The following is an 8,897-nucleotide window of genomic DNA, read 5'->3' on the forward strand; positions in this document are numbered from 1 at the left end:
ACTAGGAAGTCAGCAAGAGTAAAAGTGTTATATATGTAATAGTTAGTTGTGGACATGAAAGATAATGTAATGTAATGTAAAATATTGTACAGTTTTGTATTGAGGATTAGTATTGTGCTTGGCCCTAATGTATGTTAATTCCTTTTGTACATGATCTTATGAAATGTTTTAATGGATCTTTATGTTGAACCAAGCTTGGCATATGTTATGTTGACCCAACTAGAGCATTTGATGAGGGCTCTAGTATGAGGTTTGTATGTTTATAGTTATGGTGCATGCACAGGTCAAGCTTGGTAGATGGAAAGTTCAAAGTTTTTATGTAAATGTATGATCATGTATGGGATTTATCAGGTATGACAGGTTGTATGTTAGGCTTGCTACGGGTCCCGGCGACCTTAAATCGATCTGGATCCTAGCGCCAGTAGTGGTTCAGTTTTCGGGTCGTTACAGATTGGTATCAGAGCCCTAAGTTTATATGGTCGGACCTAGAAAGTGTTGGGCTCATAGAGGTTCTAGAAGGGCAAGCACAATAGAAAAATCATGTCCACTAGGATAGGATGTAGAGTCCTGTCTGGAATGATGATGTGAAATGCCATGATTTTATGCATGTGTATTAATGTTATGTTATGTATGTGATGCAGGTTCATGTGTTTCCACATGAACCATATGATGATGATGTTTTGTATATGTGTTGCTTTTCAAAAGCAGGATGAGAGGTACTCGTCGATCTGCACGATTGACTGGAGTCCCACCAGAAAGTGAGGGCATGGATGCTTGTCCCCCTGCATTGCCTAGGGCAATGTCCTGTAGATCTAGTAGAGAGAGAGTGTCAAGGGACCCTAGAAGGTCTTTTGATGCAAGCAGAAGGGGAGCAGTTCAGGGAGGAGTGTCAGCTGAGAGGGATGAAATGGATGTTGACCAGAGAAGGGATGGAAGTCTGGGTGTAAACATGTCTGAAGAGGGCATGAGAGAATCTCAAGGAGGCACTCAGGCCTCGGGGTTTGCTCAACCACCCCAATATCAACCCTTTCCACAGGGCCCCAGGTATTCGATGGGAGGTACATCGGATTACCCCAGCTTTAACCCTTATCCCTCTTTTATCCCTTAACCTCCTTTCTATCCACCATACCCCCAATACCCAATGTATCCACCCTCACATTTGTACCCAAATGTAGCAAACCCTAATACAGGGAATGTTGCACCTCCTCCACCACTAGCTGAACCGATAGCTCCTGAGGTCCAAGTACCCAAACCTAGCTCATTTGGAGGGAGCAGAGTTAAGATGACTGATTACTTGAAGCTGGATGCTCTCAAGTTCAAGACGGGAGACGGTCTGTTTGAGTACCTGAAGACAGTAAAAATGATTACAGATGAGTTAGGGGCAGATGACAGTAGAGCCATTCAGATGGCGGGGTTCACTCTAAAATGCAAAAAGGCTCGTGAGTGGTTTAAAAACTATGTGGACCCAAGATTGGACAGTTTAACCTGGGAGGAGTTTGCTAATGAATTTGCAGGATGGGCTTTCCCTGATAGCTCAAGGGAGTTGAGGATAATTGAGTTGGAACAGTTAAGGCAAACTGAGGAGATGAGTGTTGATGAATTTACAGATAAGTTCTTGGAGCTGTTGCCGTTTGTGGAGCAAACTTATGATACGGACCAGAAGAAAGCAAGGAGGTATACCATGAGGCTCCATCATAGGTATTCCTCCCTAATTCTTGCAGCAGAGAGGGAGAGCTTCCACACTATTATGGATGCGGCGCGGAAGATGGAGGCTAGTGCCATAATTCAGGGGACCATTAAGCAGTCTGTGGCACAGTCTTCGGGTTTCAAGACCCCAGGCAGGGGAAAGCTAGATCCCTCTTCTCTGAGTGTAGCAGCTTCAGGCAGTAAGAGGTGGAGTAGCACCACCAAAAAGCCAAAGAAGAATAAGTTCTAAAATCGCTTGAAATCAGGTCTGGGACTCGGTGGTGGCTCGAGCTCGGGTTCAGATGGTGCAAAATGTTTGAGGTGTGGTAAGCTACACAAGGGAGTGTGTCGGTTTGGGATGACAGCCTGCTTCAGATGAGGGCAGGAGGAACACATAGCACGGGAGTGTCCTAAGGCATCTTTTATGGCACAGTCCCAGCAGACAGCTTCTGGCAGTGTGGCACAGCCAGCAGCTCAAGCCATGACACAGGGCAGTTGTAGAGGTCGAGGGAGAGGGGCAGCCTCATCTTCAGCAGGTTCCCGAGGTGAAGGTCCATCAGCTCCAGCTCGGATCTTCACTATGACACAGCAGGAGGCGAACACATCCAATACCGTGGTGTCAGGTAATCTCATCATTGGTTGTTCAGATGTGTATGCTTTAATGGACCCTGGTGCATCTCATTCTTTTGTTGCTCCGAGAGCCGTAGAGAGGTTGGGTTTGATAGTCTCTGGATTAGAGTGTCCCCTCTAGGTCAGTGGACCCAAGTGTGATCCATCAGTGGCAAAGTCAGTCTGCCGGTATAGTCCAGTGTTTGTTGAGAGTAGATGCCTTCCAACCGACCTTGTGGTTCTAGACTTGACGGATTTTGATGTCATTCTAGGGATAGATTGGCTATCTGCTCATGGTGCTACCTTGGACTGCGGAGACAAGGTAGTCAGGTTCAGAGATCAGGATGGATAGGAGGTCATCTTCAGGGGAGACAGGAGGGGTACACCTAGAGGTTTGATATCAGCCCTGCAGGCTCATAGGTTGCTCAGGAGAGGTTGTCAGGGGTTTCTAGCTCATGTGAGAGAGCTTGATAGTCAGGTTAGGGAGCCCGCCTCAGTGCCCGTGGTTAGAGAGTTTTCAGATGTCTTTCCAGATGAGCTTCCAAGACTACTACCTGCTAGGGAGATAGAGTTTGAAATAGAATTAATGCCTGAAACCAGACCGATCTCTATCCCTCCCTACAGGATGGCACCAGCAGAGTTGAAGGAGCTAAAGGAGCAGTTGCAAGAGCTGGTAGACAAGGGTTTCATCCGACCTAGTACCTCACCTTGGGGTGCTCCAGTGCTGTTTGTAAAGAAGAAGGATGGATCCTTGAGACTTTATATCGACTACAGGCAGTTAAACAAAGTCACTACCAAGAATAAGTATCTGTTACCTAGGATCGATGATCTATTTGACCAGCTAGCTGGAGCAGGTTGTTTCTCCAAGATAGATCTGAGATCTGGGTACCACTACCTGAGAATCAGAGAAGAAGATGTGCCGAAGACGGCGTTCAGGACCAGATATGGGCATTATGAGTTCTTAGTAATGTCGTTCGGGCTAACCAATGCCCCTGCAGCATTCATGGACCTTATGAACAGAGTTTTTAGCCAGTATCTGGATCACTTTGTTATTGTCTTCATTGATGATATCTTAGTGTATTCCAGAAATGTAGAGGAGCATACCCATCATCTGAGGTTAGTTTTGCAGACCCTGAGGGAGCACGGCTTGTATGCCAAGTTCTCCAAATGCGAATTCTGGTTGAGCAGCATCTCATTCTTGGGGCATGTTGTATCAGAAAACGGAATTGAAGTGGACCCCAAGAAGGTAGAAGCTGTAGCTAACTGGCCCAGACCCACTATAGTAACAGAGATCAAGAGCTTTTTGGGTTTGGCAGGTTACTACAGGAGGTTCGTTCAGGACTTCTCTAAAATTTGCCGCTCCTATGACCAGATTAACCAAGAAGAATCAGAAGTTTGTGTGGTTTGATCAGTGCGAGGAAAGCTTTGAAGAGCTAAAGAAAAGGTTGACGTCAGCACCGGTGTTAGCTCTGCCTACCAGTAATGAAGACTTCACAGTGTTTTATGATGTGTCCCGTGTGGGACTGGGTTGTGTGTTGATGCAAAATGAGAGGGTAATTGCTTATGCTTCTAGGCAGCTGAAGAAGCATGAGTTGAATTACCCTACACATGATCTAGAAATGGCAGCTGTGATCTTTGCACTCAAGATGTGGAGGCATTACCTTTATGGGGTTAAATGCGAGATCTTTACAGACCATAAGAGCTTGCAGTACATATTGAGTCAGAGAGAGTTGAATCTGAGGCAGAGGAGATGGGTAGAACTGCTCAATGACTATGATTGCAAAATTCAGTACCATCCGGATAAAGCAAATGTTGTGGCAGATGCCCTAAGCCGGAAATCACTTGGCAGTCTATCCCATATTACAGTAGAGAGGAGACCGGTGGTGAGGAAATTCTATAAGCTCATTGATGAAGGGCTGCAGTTGGAGTTGTCTGGTACAGGTGCTTTGATAGCCCAGATGAGAGTGACACCAGTGTTTCTGGAACAAGTGGCTCAGAAACAGCATGAGGATCCAGAGTTAGTGAAAATTGCCAGGACTGTTCAGTCAGGCAAGAATGAGGAGTTCAGATTTGACAGCAAAGGGATCCTCCGCTATGGGAATAGGTTATGTGTACCAGATGACGTGAGTCTAAAGGGAGACATTATGAGGGAAGCTCATAATGCCAGATACAGTGTTCACCCTGGAGCCACCAAGATGTACCAAAATCTGAAAAGAGTTTATTGGTGGCAAGCTATGAAAAGAGAAGTGGCATAGTTTGTGTCCGCCTGCGAAGTATGTCAAAGGGTGAAGTTGGAACATCAGAAGCCGGCTAGAATGCTTAACCCACTGCCGATTCCAGAGTGGAAATGGGAGAATATAGCTATGGATTTTGTGGTGGGGTTACCGGCAACGTCCAACAGATTGGACTCCATATGGGTGGTTGTGGACAGACTGATCAAATCTGCTCACTTCATCCCTGTCAGGAGTGGCTATTCTATGGACAAATTGGCGCAGGTATATGTGGAGGAAGTTGTCAGGCTGCATGGGGCTCCCGTTACAACAGTGTCAGATAGGGGACCCCAGTTCACCTCCAGGTTTTGGCGGAGTCTGTAGAGTGCTATGGGTACCAGGTTAGATTTTAGCACTGCTTTCCATCCATAGACTGATGGACAGTCGGAGAGGACCATCCAGACAATTGAAGATATGCTCAGGATGTGTGTACTAGATTTTAACGGTTCTTGGAGGCAGCATCTATCCTTGGTGGATTTTGCCTACAATAACAGCTATCATGCTAGCATCGGGATGGCTCCTTATAAAGCTCTTTATGGGAGGAAGTGCAGGTCACCTGTCTGTTGGGAAGAAGTGGGAGAAAGGGCCTTGGCAGGGCCAGAGCTAGTAGAAATAACCAGGAGAGTAGTGCCCATTATCAGAAAAAGGATCAGAACTGCTGTGAGCAGACAAAAGAGTTATGCAGATGTCCGCAAGAAGCATGTAGAGTTTCAGGAGGGAGATATGGTGTTGCTCAAGGTGTCTCCTATGAAAGGGGTGATTCGTTTTGGGAAGAAAGGTAAGCTAGCTCCACGGTACATCGGACCCTTTGAGATCTTGCAAAAGATTGGGAATGTATCGTACAAGTTGGACTTACCTGCTTCAATGGAAAGAATCCATCCAGTTTTCTATGTTTCCATGTTACGGAAGTTCGTGTCAGATCCAGGCAAGGTTCTTAGTGAGCCTGATGTGGAGATCCTAGGAGATCTCACTTATGTTGAGCAGCCAGTGCGGATCCTAGACACACAGATCAAAAAGCTTAGGAACAAGGAAATCCCGATGGTGAAAGTCCTTTGGAATCACCACAACATTGAAGAATGTACCTGGGAGACACGGGAGTCTATGCTCCAGCAATACCCTCATCTCTTTTAAGGTTAGTATCTATGTGTTGTTATGTGTTTATGTGTGTTATGCTTGTTTGGTGAACATTCGGGGATGAATGTTCTTAGGGGGGGAGAATGTAATACCCGGCTAGACCCCGGCATCGAAATTCCTACTTTCCGGCGGAATCTCGGATGTCGGAATCCTCTAGAAGGGTAGAATTATGTTTTATAAAATGTTTTTATATGTTTTATGGTTTTTACGAAGAAAGAAATCAAGTTTTGAAAGAAAAGCACAAAGGAAGGAAAGCCAGGTTCGGCCGTCGAACCTTATGTTCGACCGCCGAACATGGTGAAGTTTAGGGAGCACCTTTGGCCCCCGAAGGTGGTCTGGCCAGCCACCTATAAAAGGCCCCATATCCGAAAATAGACGAGTTTTCTTCTTCATTTTCGGGCAAAGGTGAGTCCATACCCTTCCATGGTTAGTTTTGATGTTTTCCTTCAAATCTTTCAAGTTTTTAACAAGCTTTCATCTTGTTTTGAAGTTTTTAAGCTCAAAAAATCGAAGTTGTAAAGCTTGGAGACCTCCGGAACTTGTTTTCCCCAAATCTCCAAGTCGGGTCACGCCTTCTCTCGATCTTCAAGAGGTAAGCGTTGATCCTCACCGTCTTTGATATTTTAAGCAAGAGTTATGAAGGGTTATGGGGTAAAGATGCATGATTAGGCTAGTTGTAAGAAATGATAGGGTTTTTGGTAGTTTAAGGATAAATGCATGTTAAATGTGTTGCTAGGATAATGTTTGTTGGGGTATAGGATAGTTTGAGACCCCTATATGCTTGAATACATGTTTATGCATGCTTATGAGTGTTGTGTATGAGTTTGGAGGGTTTGGAAGGCAAATGTGCATGAGAGGCTTGAGTTCTCCCATTCTAGAAGAACTCAGGTTCGGCTGCCGAAGCCATGTTCGGCTGCTGAACCTGCCTGTGGAGGCAGTTTGGCCGCCTAAACTTTCGGCCGCTGAACCTACCTGTTGTAACGACCCGAAAATCGGACCACTACCGGCGCTAGGATCCAGATCGACTTAAAGCCGCCGGGACCCGTAGCAAGCCTGACATGTAACCTGTAAACCTGTTTAATCCCATACATGATCAACAACCATACATAAAATTTTAAAACTTTTCTTTCATACATTCTATCATACACCAAACTCAACCTGTGCATGCACTGAACATATCCATAATCATAAACTTGACCCCTCTGTGGGATCTCATCAATGCCCCCAAAGGGTGGCATAACAAGTGTTGAGTTGGCTAAACATAGTCATCAATAAACATTAAGATCATGTATCAAAAAGGGATTACAATATACTATGGTCAAGCACACTTCTAACCTTAATATCGTTACATTACATATCTATACATCATTATACAATCTGTCATGTCCACATTCTAACTATTACATACATAAGACTTCATTACTCTTCTTGACTTCTCTGTCTAACCCGTACCTGCAAACCTGGGGAATTTGGGAGAGGGGTGAGCTACTAGAGCCCAGTGAGCATAATCATAAAGCATTTAAAACACATGCTATCATGGAATGCATCACATCACAACTAATCATAACAAGGATGAACTTGTTACCATTTGGCCCTCTACATATTCCAATCATGCCAGGGGCGTAGTGCAGGCCACACCTGGTCTTTCTCTTACACATAACATAACATACATAATCCATAGTGCCGGGGGCGTAGTGCAGGCCACGTCCGGTCTTTCTCTTACATAGTGCCAGGGGCGTAGTGCAGGCCACACCTGGACTTCCATACCATATCATCATGTAATAACATATGAGGGCTAATGGATCATTCAACATTCATGTAATACCCGGCTAGAGTCCGGCATCGGAATTCTACTTTCCGATGGAGTTTCGGATGTCGAACGTCTCTAGAAGGGTTCGAGTGATGTTTTTCTAACATGTTTTGGTATGTTTCATAGTTTTAAAGCATAAGGAAATGAGTTTTTGAGTAAAATGAACCAAGGCAGAAAAGCCAGGTTCGGCCGCCGAAGTTGAGGTTCGGCCGCCGAACATGCATGGCTTTCGGTTTCACGTGTGGCCGCCGAAGGTGGTCTGGTCAGCCACCTATAAATGGCCCTCAGTCGGTTGAAGCGGTAAGAGCACCGTTTCTTTCACTTGCTGAGGTGAAACTCTGTCCTTTGTGAGTATTTCTTCATGTTTTCATGAAATCATGCAAAGAGTTGATTAGTTTTTATGATCTTTTGAAGGTTTTAGCTAAAAACTCAAAGTTGTGAAGTTTGGAGAGTTTGAATGAGAGTTGCTCCAAAACTCCACGTGAGGATCATTCATCTACTTGTTTTCACAAGGTAAGTGAAGATCCTGAGCTTGTTTTTATGTTTTCTGACGGTTTTATGGGGTTTATGGAGAGAGTTGCATGAATAGGGTTATTTGTGAGGTTTTGATGATTTTGTGAGTAAAGCTTGTTTCTGTGTTGTTTTTGTTGTGTGTTTGGGGTTTTAAGGTAGTTTCTGACCCCTTTGAGCATATACATGAGTATATGCAAGTGGAAGTATTGAGGTGTTTGAAGTGGAGTGAGTTTTGTGCATTGGGCGAGAGGCAGGGCAAGTTTCTGCCCTGCAGATGAACTCAGGTTCGGCAGCCGAAGGTACATTCGGCCGCCGAACCCCTAAGGAGGTGTGAGGAGGTGGCTTCGGCTGCCTAAGCTTGCCCCCGAGCTTTTGGACTTTCGGCTCTGGAGGGGAGTTCGGCCCTGGAGGGGAGTTCGGCCGCCGAAGGTGCCGCCGAAGGTTAGAGACTTTCGTCTCTGGAATGCCTTTCAGCCTCTGAAACTTGCCCCCGAAAGGGTTCGGCTGTCGAAAGTAGAGATTCAGCCGCCGAAGGTGCTTGAGTTTCGTCTCTGGAAAGGACTTTCGGCCGCCGAACCTGCTACCGAAAGTGTTCTGTCCAGCTTTCCTTTGCATGCTTTGCATGGATGTTAGAGTGAGTTTAAGGGGATTCTTGGGGAATTTAATAGAGTTGTTCATAAGCTAGTTTGGTCCCTCATTTCAGTCTATCTGTATAGGTACAGACCAGAGGAACCAGAGAGAGCAGCAGTGAGTACTGCTCCAGAGTGTTCAGAGCCTGCAGAGTCAGTCCAGTTAGCCAGAGGTGAGTGCAACTAACCTTAACTCTTTTAATTGCACAATGGAATGCTTTAGCATATCCCATGCATCATGATTAT

Source organism: Manihot esculenta, chromosome 5 (genome assembly GCF_001659605.2).
Source record: "Manihot esculenta cultivar AM560-2 chromosome 5, M.esculenta_v8, whole genome shotgun sequence".
NCBI classification, from domain to species: Eukaryota; Viridiplantae; Streptophyta; class Magnoliopsida; order Malpighiales; family Euphorbiaceae; genus Manihot; species Manihot esculenta.